Source organism: Sciurus vulgaris, assembly GCF_902686455.1.
Source record: "Sciurus vulgaris genome assembly, chromosome: X".
Lineage (NCBI taxonomy): Eukaryota > Metazoa > Chordata > Mammalia > Rodentia > Sciuridae > Sciurus > Sciurus vulgaris.
The window spans coordinates 28,983,749-28,999,807 of NC_136471.1; the positions used below are offsets into that span (position 1 = coordinate 28,983,749).

The 16,059-nt window shown below is 35.8% G+C and overlaps 1 pseudogene across 1 annotated transcript in view; it reads right to left on the reverse strand.

The window, feature by feature from the left end:
* LOC306651546 (tyrosine-protein kinase Fer-like) overlaps positions 1-16,059 on the reverse strand; it is a 57,885-nt pseudogene that overhangs the window by 5,315 nt on the left and 36,511 nt on the right. The window lies entirely within an intron of this gene.

Consider the following 16,059-nt stretch of genomic DNA (forward strand, 5'->3'; position numbering starts at 1 on the left):
ATTACATGGTTATTTTGGACCAGAAAGTTGGTACTAATTAGCATCCATATTTTTTCTACTTGTTCCCCAATTGTTGAATACAAATTCTCTTTGGTTTTGGCCTTGCTATAAACACATTGATGATGGAACATAGTAGCTTTGGATTTTTTTTTTTTTTTTTAGCTTTGGATTTAACTGTGCAAAAATATGTTGGACGCAGGAAAAATGTATTTCTATAAAGATAGCATTTTTTAGCACCTGCTCCATTCTAGGTACAGAGGAGTGTCAGAACTACCTCCTGTCCCAAGGTTGCTTTCAATCTAACTTGGGAAATAAGGGCCAAATGAGTGCTATCAGACTTTTTCTATATGAGACCAGTTAGTAGATATTTGAGGCTTTGTGGCCCATATGGTTTTGTTTCAACTTCTCAGCTGTGCCATTGTAGGGTAGGTAGTATGAAAGCAGTCATAACTAATACATAGATGAATGAACATGGCAGAGTTCAAGGAAAAATTTTATTTACAAAAACAAGTAGAAGCCTGGATTTGGCGTGCAGACTGTGGTTTGCTAATTCCTTCTTAGTGAGTGGAATCTTCTTTAGGAAATGAATTTAAAAAATATTGAGTGCCTCTCCCAGAGGTACAACCTGAGTTAATAAGTCCCTGACCTCATGGAGCTTCCATTCTAGTCAGTGGAGACAAACAATAAATATATAATGTTAGTTGGAAGGAGGTGCTTTGAGAAAAAAATAAACCTGTTGAGAAGGCTGGGTGAGGTAGAGCTTACTACTTTACATACAGAGTAAAGAATGTGAGCGGGAGATATCCCTGATCTCCAACTCATCTTTGAAACTTTTTACCTGAAAATTGTGTAATAGCAAAATCTTTCTCTGAGTTCTAATGAGTGGCATCCGGGCTTGTCATTTTCCAGAAAGGTGTTCTTAACTTTAGGTTCATTATTGAGCTTGGGAGTATTTATCCCCCCAGTGAATACTAGTTAGTGATAATGTGTATTTTCCTGGATATATAGCTTTTGCCTGATTCTCAAAAAAGATTTAAGGTGGCAGATTTTTTTTTTGTTGTTGTTGTTGTTGTTTTTTTTTTGTCCCCTGGGTCTTGTTCCAAAGAAGTCTAAAACCTGTATAACCCTGAATCTATCTGGAGCTGGTGAAAAGCTGGAAGACAGTTGATGGTCTATGTTGGGTTATACACTAGGGATATAAGAGCATCTTTCTTAGCCTTGCAAATGATTGCAATTTATTGTTGGCCCATGATTTAGGACCATTTTATTTCAAGGAAGCACTTAAGCCAAGTACAGGTAGAAGCCCTAGTAGCCTTATTTAGTAGCCAGTTATAAAATTTCTACCCCCTATGTTCTAAAAAGGATTTATTTATGAAGAAATATACAGTATTTTAAAAGTAAATGGGGAAATCTTGTTCATGAAATCAGTCAAAATGAAGTTAATGTGTACATTTAGGCTGTGAATCAGCTCTGAGAAACTGGCAGACCACACAAGGTAATATGGTTAGTTATAGCAATGGCTATGTCTGTCAAATAAAAAGCTAGTTACAGTGGGAAAAAAATCTTTCCTGGCACTGAGGCCTGAAAGAAATTTTTTTTGCATTCTCGAAGAAGTGATGTCTTCAGTGAATTAGAAAAAGGAAGTGTCTTGCAGTGGTCCTGACACTCAGTTCATGCTAATAAGAAAACTTCTACAACATCAAAACATGATCCAGACCCACATGTTTTTGATGATTTGGTTTGGTCTGGGAAAACATTTTGAATATTAGGGACAGTGTGTAAACTGGGATTTACGATAACCTTATTCTTTATAAAGATCAGAAAACTTGCAACCATTGTTTGATTCCCAAGATACAAGTAATATAAACAGTATCATTAATTTAAAAGCTGTGTCCTTTGTTTTTATTTTTATGCATTTTGATCTATAAGGCTGTCTCTTAGGTAGACTAAAGCTTATTGATGCTTAATATTTGATCTCATCACTTATCAGAAGTATATTTTAAATGTTTTTAAAGGTTTTTAAATTATAGTAATATTTCCAGAGACACTGTCAGGACCAAAGAGGTTTTATTGGGTCTAGAGTTGAGTATAAAAAGAGGAACTGCTTAAAAGTTGCTAATACATGCTAATTGAATATAGATTTTGTATTTATAGATATAAGTAGATATACTTAAGAATAACAAGGGTATGGCAACTTGAGAAGACACACCTTAATGTAAAAATAATAGGGCTTTTCTGTCCCTGATTCTTAGATATTGTTTTAAGCTTTGTAATAGCCGTTTTTACATGGGTCAGGCTTAAACTTAATTGCTTTGATGTTTTTGCTAAATAGAAGTAGTTAAGAGAGGAAGAAGAGGGAAAGGGGAAGAAGATTCCACTTAGCCACAGGGTGCATGAACTTGAGAAAAACAGGATTGCAAATCAGAAATGGTCTTCATTTCAGGGATAGGAACTAGAAAATGACAGCATCTAGCTTAATCTGACCTTTTTTTTTGTTGTTGGATGAGAGCTAGATGTCCTTGGCCTTGTGTATCAGACTGATAAAATGCTAGTATTTCCTCTGTCCCCACAATATTTTCTTATATTTTAACCAGAATGACATTGTACATTGTTCAAGGACTTCATTCACCAAGGTGTTGTTTTTCCACTTCAAGTGCTGGGGATTGAATCCATGGCCTTCTCAAACATGGTGAGCAAGCATTCTATCACTAAATTACATCCCTAGCTCTAAGGACTTCATGATCCTAATTTCATCCAGTATGCAATAATACTTATCTCCTGTCACATATCTCCTCATTATCAAAGAACATTTATGAGTTTAATTGGATGTGTACTATTATGCAGGCACCTTTTGTGCTTTCCAGGTCGGTTGATCAAAGACTTCAATAGTAAAAACAGGAGATTATGTTTACAAGATAAAAGGAGGAAACAATATAAAATGAGTGAGGTATTCATACCACATGCATGTGGAGACCAATTACATTTGAAGACCATGATGAACAGTGGGTAAGAATTACCTCAGATTAAGAATAATTTGGGAAGTGTTGATCTAGGAAGGCTTCATGAAGGATTTGGACTTTTCAGGAAGCCAATATACTTTTACATAGACCTAGAAGATATAGGCCCCCTGGTGTCTGGTTTTATCCTAAATTGGCATTGATGGAGAGAATATTGAACTTGGAATCAAGGCCAGTTGTGATACTGTGCAGAATCCTTTATGCCAACCTGTGGATCACACTAGCCCTGTGTCAAATTTGAGATGCGAATTCTAACTCTCTGGCTCTTCATGCTTCCTCAAGACTACTGTTAATCGTGTTTTTAGTATGTTTATAGGTAATTGAAAAGACCTCTATGTCAAGATGACTTTCCTTGTCCATTTCTATTTCTCTTGTGTAAGGATGAACTCCACTAAATGATTTAATGCTTTCTCATCTGGTTTTCAAAAATGAACTTTAGCTAATCAATTAAATCTTAACAATACAGGCAAAGCACCTAAAACAGGACTATTAAAATACTGTCAGCAATTTAGTTATTATTGGCAATATTTTATACTAGTTTCCATACTGGGAAGCATCAGAATTAACTAAAAAGTTTTAGGAAACCTCCACTTAAACATATTGATGTATTGAATCAGGATCTCTTAGGGGTGAATTCCTAGAGAATTAAATTTAAAGAAATAAAAACAGTTCCTTTGGTGATTGTAATGTAGTAAATAATATTTGGGAATGACAGACTATGACCAACAAGCAATTCCAACTCTCTGTCCTTATTTGGGACAGATCCATTTAGAGACTTTTATTTCTGTAGGTGATAAGTATATTAGACCCCACACAACCTATGTGTAGCAAAGGATATTTTAAAAGCAAGAACATTAGCCTCTAACCTGGGATTAGAGTTCATCAATTGGTAGTCCATGCTGCTGTTATTCACTGACCCCCAGCCTTCTCTAGACTACCTTCACTGCCTTCAGTCACCTAGATGCGTATTGCCAGCAAGCATCTACTACCAAAATAAGTGATTTGAAGTTAAGAGCTGCTTCTGATAACTTAAACATCCTTTTCCACTAACGTTTATCAATGGTGGTTCACTTTTCTCTAACTGGAGTTGTGTTCAAGACTGAATTTTGTCCTCCATTCTTTGTTTTTTCTTGGAAAATGTACTGATGGCAGGTGAAGATTCATGTAAGCATTTAATAATTTCATGCCATAAATTTCTCTCTAACCACAGCTCTAGCTATATCCACAAATTTAATGTGTGGTACTTTCGTTTTTATTCAGCTCAAAATACTTCCCAACTTGTCATTTATTTCCTTTGACTCTTGTGCATTGTTTAATTTCCAAATATGTGTGGATTTCTCAGATATCCTTATGTTATTGATATCTAGTTTTATTGTGGTCAGAGAACCTATTGAATTTAATGAAATTCATATTATTGCCTAGTACCTGATGTCCCATGGTGAATAGTCTATATGCACTTGAATATTTATTCTGTTCTTATTGAATGTGGTGTTCTGTAAGTGCCATTTAAGATGGGTGATTTTATTCCAAGTTTTTGCTGATTTACTCTCTGCCTTATCTGTCAATTACTGAAAAAGGCATATTGAAATCTGGAAACAATTGTGAATTTGCATTATATTTTGTCAGTTTTTCTTTCATGTATTTTTGAACTTTGTTATTACATATATACATTTAAGATTATGTACTACTTCCAGAATCTACTTGAGTATTAATATAGCCTCCCTGACTTTCTTTTTTTCTATTAGCATGGTGTGCTTTTTGTTTTCCCCTTATACTGAAAATTGGCTTTTTGATTTTTAATCTAATTTTATAATCTCTGTCTTTATTTGGGGATGTTTAGATCATACATTTAATGTAATTATTATTATGGTTGGGTTTAAATATGATACCTTGGTATTTGTTTTCTATTTGTCCCATTGTCTTGTCTTTACCTGCCTTCTTTTAGATGGATTTTGCCTCAGGTTTCCCATTTGTAAAATGAGGCTAATAAAAACAACTGTTTCATGACTTGTCCTATGGATTAAATGAGATAATTTATACTAAGTGCTTAAGAATGATGCTTGACACATATTTCTGTGAAGCTTTGATAAATGTTATTTTTTAAAGGAATCAAGAGGATGGGCTGGGTTGTGACTCAGTGGTAGAGCACTTGCCTACCACATATTAGGCACTGGGTTTGATCCTCAGCACCCCATAAAAATAAATAAATAAAAAGGTATTGTGTCCATCTACAACTAAATTTTTTTTAAAGTCAGAAGATGATGAACTCTTTGGGTACTAGACCTGGTCATGTATGCATGCAGATTGGGTAGGCAGTTGTATGCAGTGTGGTTTGAGTGGGCACTGAGAGGCCTTGATTCCAAAATAGGTACTAGCTAACACTTTATAGGGATTTCTGGAGATGTACATATTCATTATGCCAAGGATATTATGGGAGGGGCACTCGATTATCACTGAAAACAAATGGTTTCAATGATTATCCCATGTTCCTCAGGAAAGTACTGAGATTAGAAAGGTAAGTGTACCTAGGCAAAAGTCATAGAAAAGGATACAACTTGATTCGGAGAGGGAGCCATAGTGGACATCCCAGATAGCTCTTGAAGGTGAAAGGAGAGGTGGGAAAGTTACCCAAAAGAACCTAGCTGCTTGGTGCTCCCACCTTGGTCTGACATGTAAAATTAAATTTACAGGTTTTAAGTTTGTTGGTTTCCTCTAGTTTTACTGTAGGAGGAATATATCACAACTGATACTTAACTGTTTGAATCTTGAATAGTCGACTTGGTCACACTTTACTATTTATTCACCTCCAAACTGGTTTGAAGCAGTTGTGCTTTTGGTCCCACTGAAATCTTCCACACTGATCTTGGATATAAACTCTGTGAGAGCAGGGACTGTCTAATGCTAGTGACCTCCTGTTATCTCCTCTAAATGAATAGAAACCGCCTTATCAGAATATTAAATGATTATCACTTTTTTGACTCTCCAACCTACAGTCCTTCAGTTCTCACTTGAACTATTAGCCTCTCTAAATTGATCCCCAAACTTAGATGCTGGGACCAATCCTGTCCCTGGGCTAGACAGGATTGTAAAAAGTCCTAGAAAAAGTCCTTTAGCAGGTTCAGCATTAGATTTGCTATTGGTCCTGCTTCAACCTTGCAGGCAGGTTCAGATAACAGAATTTATGACTAATCCCATTTGTGCACCCACATCCCATAAACAATCCTTTCTCTATCTCAGTTTTTCTAGAGTTGATGTTCATGTCTTATATACAAGGTATCATGGCTGAGTCCCTAATACCCAATGCTTAGCCTGCTGCCCTCTCCCTCAACCCAAGCCCTAAAGTAGGGGTTGTGATAGCCTCGAGGGATGTGGGAGTGATAAAAACATTTGCAGAGGATTAGAAGACCTGGGCTTGGCCCTTTGGGAAACTTTAAAGTGCTCAGCAATGGGAAGGAAAAGGAGAGCCTTTTCTCTCCTGTACTGTAGCTCTTGGGACCCAGACTAGTACTAGTAGTCTCATGGGTGAGGTCAGTTTACAATTCACAGACTTTTGGGAGCTGATCTGAGACACTACGCATCCTTTGTTTGTGTGGGAAAATGTTTTCAGTTTGACACAGTTCACTTGCAGATAAATTTTGGAACACAACTTACTGATAAATTGAAGATGGCTAGTCAGCTAATCAGCCATGATTTCTCCATCAGGGACCTGAGCAGATGAATTTCTCGGTTGGTTCCTACATTAATAATGGGTGCCACTTCTTTTCTATAATCTGGGTAAAAGAGAAAATTTCTTTTTTAAGATTTGTATAATTATTTTGACAGAAGATGAAAAAATTCCTATTCTTCTTTTGGTGGTAATTGTCATTAGTTTGAGAAGGAGTTGGTTTAGAGAAACTTTGAAAAATATTAGAGTTTAAATTTTTTAAAATACATTCTCTTGATGATTAAAATAACACCAATTGAGGTAATTTACATGACCCAGTCTCGCAGGGTCTGTTAAATTATTCAGCTCTACTGGCAGATATAAAATATACATGTCCAATGTGCTGGGAAGAATATGTTAATCTTGGGAGAAGAACACTTTGGGGTGGTAGAAGATAGCAAGTGGACCTTACATGGAGTCATTCTTCCAATCATTTTAAAGCTAGTATGTTGAAGTCATTAGGAATATTTTAAGGGCCACATCCCTCTGTTTCCTGTGAAATATATCCAGGGGAATTCTGACTGCCTACTGGCCCAAATAAAGTCTCAAGTTGTTTCTCTAAGTAATAAATAGTCTGAAATATTCTTTTCTTTGGTAAGGCATGAAAGTGGGGTATGTAATATATCTTTTTTTTTTTTTTTTTTGTACTGAGAACTAAACCCAGAGGTGCTTTACCACTAAGCCACATCCTCAGCCCTATTATTATTATTATTATTATTATTATTTTGAGACAGGGTCTTACTAATTTGCTTAGGCCCTTGCTAAGTTGTTGAGGCTGGCTTTGAACTTGCAATCCTTCTGCCTCAGCTTCCTGAGCCACTGGATTTATAGGCCTTTGCCACCATGCCCAGCTGAGAAAGATTTATTAGTACAGCCTAAGATTACACTAACTTCAGTGATTGTTGACTCCTTTAATCTTATTTTAATTATTAATGACAAAGACTGTGTCAAATTTATGCCTCTATCTTGCTTGTCAGAGGACTTAGCACTTGCTCTGTCAGACTCCTTGTCCCTAAACCTGAGTGAGAATAACTGCAGTAGAAGGAAGAGGATTCTAAAGGAACAGAATTCTGTGTGCTAGGTTAGTGTAGTGTTTCGACTTCTTTAAAAAAGTAATGATTTTAAATCTTTAAATAAATCTTTAATTTTAAATCACCTTCTTAAAAAAGTAATTTTAGTTGAAGTGTTCCATATAGAAAAATTATAAGTAAATAACTCTATAATCATCATTCAATAAAAATACAGGGCAAACTCTCTAGACACCTCCCTTTATGCTCCCTTTCACTCACCCACTCCCTTAGGTAGGTGGATTCATACAGTATGTATGTCTGGTGTTTGTCTTCTTTCATACAATATTAAATTTGTGGGATTCACCTCTACTGTGTGAAGTTATAGATCCTTTATTCTCACTGTCGTATTCTTTCTTTGCTGATAAATATGTTGCTATTTTTAGTTTTTGGCTATTACATATAGTGTTGATAGGAGTAGTAGTGTATAAATCTTTTGGTGAGCATATGCATCGATTTCTTTTGGGTATTTACCTTGAATTGAAATTGTATAACTATAGGGTGTACATGTATGTATTCTGCTTTAGTGGACATTGCCAAACAGTTGTCCAAAGTGGTTGCACCAAATTACATCCCATTGGCAATATATTTCAATTCCAATTGCTCTATATCCTTGTTAATATATAGTATTTTCTATTTTCTCTTCATTTTAGCCATTCTGGAAGATGTGTATTTGTCATAATTTACATTTCTCTGATGACTAATGAGTTGTGTACATTTTCATATGCTTATTACTCATTTGAATAATAATAAGTCTCACTATGTTGCCCAGGCTGGCCTCAAATCTGTGATCATCCTGCCTTAGTCTCCTGTGTATCTGGTATGTGCCACCATGCTCAGCTTTCTTTTTTTTTTTGCTATATCGATATGCTACATTTTATTTATCCATTTATCAGTTGATGGATGGATGAGTTGTATTTATTTTGGGCTAAGTAATGCTGCTGTGACCCTTTAGGTACAAGTGTTTGTTTTTCAAATTGTTAAAAATTCTTTTATCAATGCATTATAGTTATACATAATAGTGGGTGTTATGGTTTAGAATGAGATGTTCCCCAAAAACTCATGTGTAAAACAATGCAAGGAAGTATAGAGGTGAAATGATTGGATTATGAGAACTCTAATATAATCAGTGCATTAATTCACTGATATTAATTAACTGGGTGGTAACTGCAGGCAAGAAGGGTGTGGCTGGAGGAGCTGGGTCACTGGGGGCATGTCTTTAGGGTTTGTACTTTGTCTCTAGTGAGCAGAACTCTCATTGCTTCCCGATTGCTATGTTCTGAGCTGCTTTTCTCCTCCACATCCTTCCACCATGATGTTCTGCCTCATCTTGGGCCCAGAGCAATGGTGTTGGCCATCTAGGGACTGAGACCTCTGAAATCATAAGCCAAATAAACTTTTCCTCCTCTAATCGTTCTTGTCAGGTCTTTTGGTCACAGTGGCAAAAAAGCTGACTGAAAAACAGTGGAGTTAATTTTGACATAAACACGTGGAATTTAATAAGCTCCATTTCAGTCCCCAGGGCTTCCTCTTTGCCTCCCTTTGTCCATCCTCTTATTCCCTTCTATTCTACTGTTCTTCCTTCTATTTCTTTTTTTTTTAAATTGGTGCTTTAGAGTTATACATGAAGGTGGAATTCACTGTGATATAGTTATACATGTACATGGTATACTTATTTCAAATTCATTCTGCATGGCTCCCTTTTCCTGTCCTTCCACCCTCCCCCTGTATCTCCTTCCTCTACTCCACTGATCATCTCTCTAGTTTTGTGATATCTGATCCTTCCCTTTCTTTTTCCTTACTTTGCTCTAGCTTCTGCATAAGAGAGAAAACATTTGATCCTTGACTTTCTGAGTCTTGGTTATTTCACTTGGCATAATGTTCTCCAGTTCCATCCATTTACGAGCAAATGTCATAATTTCATTCTTTGTTTATGGCTGAGTAAAACTCTATTGTGATACACTCTCACACACACACATACAGTACATTTTCTTGATCCATTCATCTGTTGACAGGCACCTGGGCTTGTTCCATACCTTTGCAATTGTGAATTGCACAGATATAAACTTTGATGTGCCTGTATCACTGTAGTATCCTGATTTTAGTTCTTTTAAACAAGTATGAGGAGTGGAATAGCTGGGTCATATTATGCCTCTATTCCTAGATTCTTTAGGAATCTCCATACTGCTTTCCAAAGTTTTATTAATTTTCAGTCCCACCAACAGTGTATGCATGCAGGGAAGGTTTTTGTATGGATGTTTTCATTTCTCTTACAGACTTTTTTTTAAAGTTAGGATCTAAATATGGTCTATATTATGATCATATGTCTGTTAAGTCTCTTATAATATTCTTCCATTTCTTCTGTTTGTTTTTTCTTGAAATTAATTACTATTTTATTAAAATTATTTAGAAACCAGGTCATTTGTCCCAAAGAAAGTCCCACTGCTTAGATTTTTGCTACTTGTGCTGATACTAAATATATTTTGTCATCACTGTTGTTCCTCCTCCTCCTTCCCCTTCTTTTTCTCTTTTTCTCTCTTTTCCCTCCTCTCCATCCACCCCTGCTCTCTTTTTTAAACAAGAATATTTCATTGGAGGTGTTGTGTTCTTTCATCAGAAAGAATACTAGATCTGTAGTTCCTTTTTTGGTGTGGTATTAGGAGATGTTGATGATCAATGCCTCAATGTATTAATTTGTTAGGTTTTGCAAAATGGGTGATATGACAACTCCCATTTTTCATTTAAAAACTGGAATACTTTTATAATGAGTAGAACTTTCTCATGACTATCAAGTGGTAGAGTTTCTACAGGAAAGGTAGGATAAATATTTGATTTTGCCCATTTATCTGTTTTCACAATAATTAATTTATTGGTATTTTTCAAAATGACTAGTTTATATTTGGATATCCTTATTAACTCATGGATTTAAACATGTAATGTGTTTCAGTGCATTAGCTTATTAACCTTATTGATTCTTTCAGGTTGTCTCCTTTGTCTTTTTGACATGACCTCTCTAGTCATTGATGGCATCCTTGTTTTCTGGTGTGACAAGTATTCCCATTCTCATTTTATATATTTCCTGCCCAATTCCTAGAATCAACCAACCGTTTCTCCAAGAAGCTCTGTTTCCTTTTTTTGTTGGTTTGTAAATTTGCAAGTTAGTTTTTAAGATGTAGCAGGCTTTTATATAGTATTTGTTAAAGTGTACTGAAAAGAAAGAGCAAAGTTACAGTCAGTGTACTTTACCAGCAGATTCCTAGACTTTCCTTGTACTCAGTACAGGAAGAACCTGAAGAGTGGATTATTGGGATCTTAGCTTAATAAGCATACTTAGGTTAATAAGCATGCAGGAGTGTTTTTGTGGGTAATGTGTAATGGACAAGGTGAAGATTTATAGTAGAATTAGAATGGAAAGGGACCAGATCAGGCTTGGTAAGGAGTTTGTGTTTTATTTTAAATTGTTTAATTTTTTTTTTTTAGTAGTGGCATTGAACCCAGGGGGCCTTTATCACTGAGCTCTATCCCCAGACCTTTTTAATTTTTTTTTGAGATAGGGTCTCACTAAGTTGCCCAGGCTGGCCCTGAACTTGTCATTCTCCTGCCTTAACCTCCCATGTTGATGGAATTATAGGTGTGTGTCAACATGCCTGGCAGGAGTTTGTCTTTCATTCTAACTACAATGGGCAGTCATCAGAGGCTATAAAGCAAGGGAGTGGTAATTGGTTTATGATTTTTTTTTAAATCTTTTAGTATTTTTTTCTTGTTTTCTTTTTTGATTCATTGTACACTAATGGGGTACAACTTTTCATTTCTCTGGTTGTACATGATGTAGATTCACACCATTTGTGTAATCATAAATGTACATAGGGTAATAATGTTTGTCTCAATTCACCATCTTTCCTTCCCCCCACCCCCTCCACCCCTCAATTCCTTCTACACAATCCATCCTTCCTCCATTCTTTCCCTACTCCCTTTCCCCTCCCCAATATATATCATCATCCACTTATCAGAGAAAATATCCTGTCTTTGGTTTTTGGGGATTGGCTTAACTCACTTTGCATGATATTTTCCAACTCCATCCACTTAACCTGCAAATGCCATAACTTTATTCTTCTTTATGGCTGAAGAATATTCCATTGTGTATATATACCACTTTTTCATTCATCTATTGAAGGGCATCTAGGTTAGTTCCACAATCTAGCTATTGTGAATTGAGCTGCTATAAACATTGATGTAGCTACATCACTGTAGTATGTTGATTTTAAGTCCTTTGGGTATAAACTGAGGAGTGGGATAGCTAGGTCAATTGATGGTTCCATTCTAAGTTTTCTAAGGGATCTCCATACTGCTTTCCAGAGTGGTTATACCAATTTGAAGTCCCACCAGCAATGTATGAGTGTACCCTTTTCCCCACATCCTCACCAACACCTATTGTTGCTTGTGTTCTTGATAATAGTCACTCTAATTGGGGTGAGATGAAATCTTAGGGTAGTTTTGATTTGCATTTCTTAAATAAAAGCAGGAATCAATAAATGGGATAGATTCAAACTAAAAAGCTTTTTCTCAGCAAAGGAAATAATCAACAATGTGAAGAGAGAGCCTACAGAGTGGGAGAAAATCTTTGCCACACACACTTCAGTTAGCACACTAATCTCCAGAATTTATAAAGAACTCAAGGGGCAGGGGATATAACTCAGTTGGTAGTGTGCTTGCTTCACAAGCACGAGGCCCTGGGTTCAATCACCAGTACCAAGAACTCAAAAAACTTTATACCAAGAATACAAATAATCCAATCAACAAATGGGCTCAAGAACTGAGCAGACACTTCACAGAAGATCTACAAGCAGTCAACAGATATATGAAAAAAATGGTCAACATCTCAAGTAATAAGAGAAATGCAAATCAAAACTACCATAAGGTTTCTAATTTTTAAAATCACTTTGACCATTGTGTGGACCAAAGGTGAATTTACCGTGAAGATAATGTGTCCTTTCTAAGAGCCTGGAGGTGTCCTAGAAATATGTCCCATAGTCATATGTTTTTTGTAACATTTGTAGAATTAAAATATTTTAACAAAAACAATTTAAGACTACCATCTCTTTCCATTTCCCTTCTCCAACATATTTTCCCTCATATTGGATAGCTCTTGAACTGGACTGTGAGATTTTTTTGGATCTAGCTAATGGACAGTTGATGGAGATGCTTTGGGTTTAGTGAAAAATCATTTCTGCATATAGTTAGGTTCTTACTACAGTATGGTTGTCTTCCTGGAATCTTCCTACTATCCACTCTGCCCAAAGTGTAGTCAAATTTCTGCAGCAATAACAAAAGTACTTGTAGTGTTGACACACAGAATATGTGTTTAATGGAGGAGAAACAAGGTTTAAAATGTACACAGCTTAGAAGCTAGTCTTTAGACTAAAGTCTTTTCTGTCACCAATATATGAAGTTTTATGTGTGTGTGGGTTTGTTCTTATCAATGTCTAAAACATAAGTTCTACTGACAGAAATAAAACCAATAATGTAGCGTACATGATTATAAGTGTACCATAAACATTTTATTTTTGATGGAAATATAATTAAAAGGAATACATCAGAATTTCCGTTTGTAAGGCCTAAGTCCTTAATAATACAAACAATGATTATGTGTATAAAGTCTTAAGTTTTATGCATGCCAGTGTATCAGAGTGTTTTAGTAGTATGATACATGTTGTCCAGATGAAGTATGGCAGTTCTGCATGGAGTAGTATGCAAAATTGCCACTAATACAACAAAATGACTCAAAGAAACAAATTTTCCAGTGGAAAAACACCTATACATATTCATATGTATGTCAATGCATGGAATATTAAGAGTACACTGATCTACAATGGGTAATTGTGTACCTCAATATAATGCAACAGCATGTCAGTTGTTCTTGAGAATGAATTAATTTCATATTAAATTGTGTATCTTTATTCAGAAATACCAACCAAAATTTGAATATGACAGAAAGAAAGTATAATTGTGTAAGTCAATAGCAAAAAATAAAAGGATGGCAGAAGCTTTAATGTGTATAAAAACACTTATTATAATACAATAGAAACTAAAAACTCTGAAGATTAAAAATCATTAAGGAAGAGAACCACTATAATCAAGAAAATATATGTAATGAAACTGACAACAGAAGAAAGGAGAGATTATAAGTGTCCTACATACTGTAAGAGAAATTGAAAAAAGCAGAAAATGAAAGTTATAATAAAGCAAAATACAACCTGTAGTGCCAACAAAGCACACATGTAGGTTATAATTCATTGACTTCAATAAAAGCCGTGATCTTTCATTATGGTTTATTATGATGTACAATAATTTTATTCAACTATTGCTTACTAAAAGACACATTTTCCCTGAAATCATTATCCTAGCAGTATATACAGAAAATTAAGCAATATAGAATCTTTATCATAAATGGTTACATTAAACTGTGATATGATTCTCATTAGTCTATTCCAAGATAAAAGTTTATTGCTTTGCTTCTAAACTCTTTTCAGCAAAGCAGAGTAGATGAATATATTGTCATTAAGATTTCAAAAGCACCAGAAAGCTATGTTTGCTTGAGATACCTGAAAATCAAATAAAAATGAACTAAGTCAATGTCTTCAAGACAGATATGAAAACCTTCAATACTATTTCAGATTGCTAAAAAAGAGCAGTTGCAGTTATTGAAGTTTTAAGGGAACAAGTATTCCCTTCAGAAGTTACAATGAAAAGTAGCATTCTTCAAAAACCAGAAATTTCATGGAAATCATTAAACAAATTGCTGAATTTGATTATCACATGAAACACTTAGAAAAACATAAAAATTAACAAATTGACATTTAAACTGGTTTATAAGAATTAATGGAATCAATAAGAAAATTAAATGGGAAATAAATAAGCCAGACACCAAATACAACCCCATTATTGTGGATTATACATTGACTGTAACAAACATCAATCGGTTGGTGATTATTGGGCATTACTCCTATTGTAACATTTTTACCAAGTGAAAATCATCAATCAGTGACTTTATTCAGCACACTGAAGCAAGCCCTTAGGTGGTTGTAACTTCCACTGAACATTTACAGTCAGTAGGACAATTCAGCTGTTAAGAATGGTTAGGATATTCAACATGTTTAGTTTGACACTAATATTTTCAGTAAAATATTCTTGATTTAAAAATTGTTAGAATAAAGGGCTGCAAAAACTGTTTAAAGACATTAAGAGATATGCAAGATAGATGGCTCCTTCCCTTAATAAGTGAATAGCTGCCTCCACAATACTTGAAGTTCTAAGAAGACATAAGTAAATGTGTTTTTATTTTGTTTTGATTTTTTGGTTTTAGTACTGGGGATTGAACCCAGAGGTGCTTAACCACTGAGCACATCCCCAGCCCTTTTCTGTATTTTATTTAGAGACACAGTCTCACTGAGTTGATTAGCACCTCAATAAGTTGCTGAGGCTGACTTCGAACACTAGATTCTCCTGCCTCAGCCTCCTGCCTCAGCCTCCTGAGGCTGATGGGATTACAGGTGTGTGCCACCATGCCCAGCAGTATATCTATTTTTTCTGTCTTATCTCATAGATTTAAGAATTTGAATGCACATGCCAATTTGGATAGGTTTTTTCTTCTTTTTTTTTTGACTAGATTGAACCCAACGGTGCTTTACCACTGAGCTACATCCTCTGTCCCCTTCATTTTGAGACAGGGCCTTACTAAATTGCTGAGGCTAGCCTCAAACTTGCAATTCTCCTGCTTCAGCCTCCTACTTGGATACTTCTTTTAAGAGTCTAATAAAGAGATCCAAGATGGCAGACTAGAGGGAGGCTGCGTTCCGTGTCGCTCCGTAACTCTGGTTTCAAGCAGAGGATATCTGTTTCTTGGTGAGGCAGTTTTTGCTTCTTATCAATCCCCTGCTGTTTACTCCATTTGTCTGCTGTGATGACCTGCAGTCTGCCAGCATATCGATGTGTTTTTTTGAGTGCAGATTGCTCACTGTCAGGTGCCTATCATCCACCATTTGCCTGCCTCTCGCCTGTCCATCGCCTGCCTTATACCTATCCATCACACACTGCACGAGGTTCACCTCACGATCGTCCAACAACAGCCAGCAAACTGATCGCCGACCGCAAGTGGAGCACCAGCTACCTGCTGTTGCCTGGAAGTTCACTGTTACACTACCTGCAGGTTTGATTACATGTGGCTGCCGCCATTCTGAGACAACAACCAGGCCCCGTAGGACCCCTGACCGGA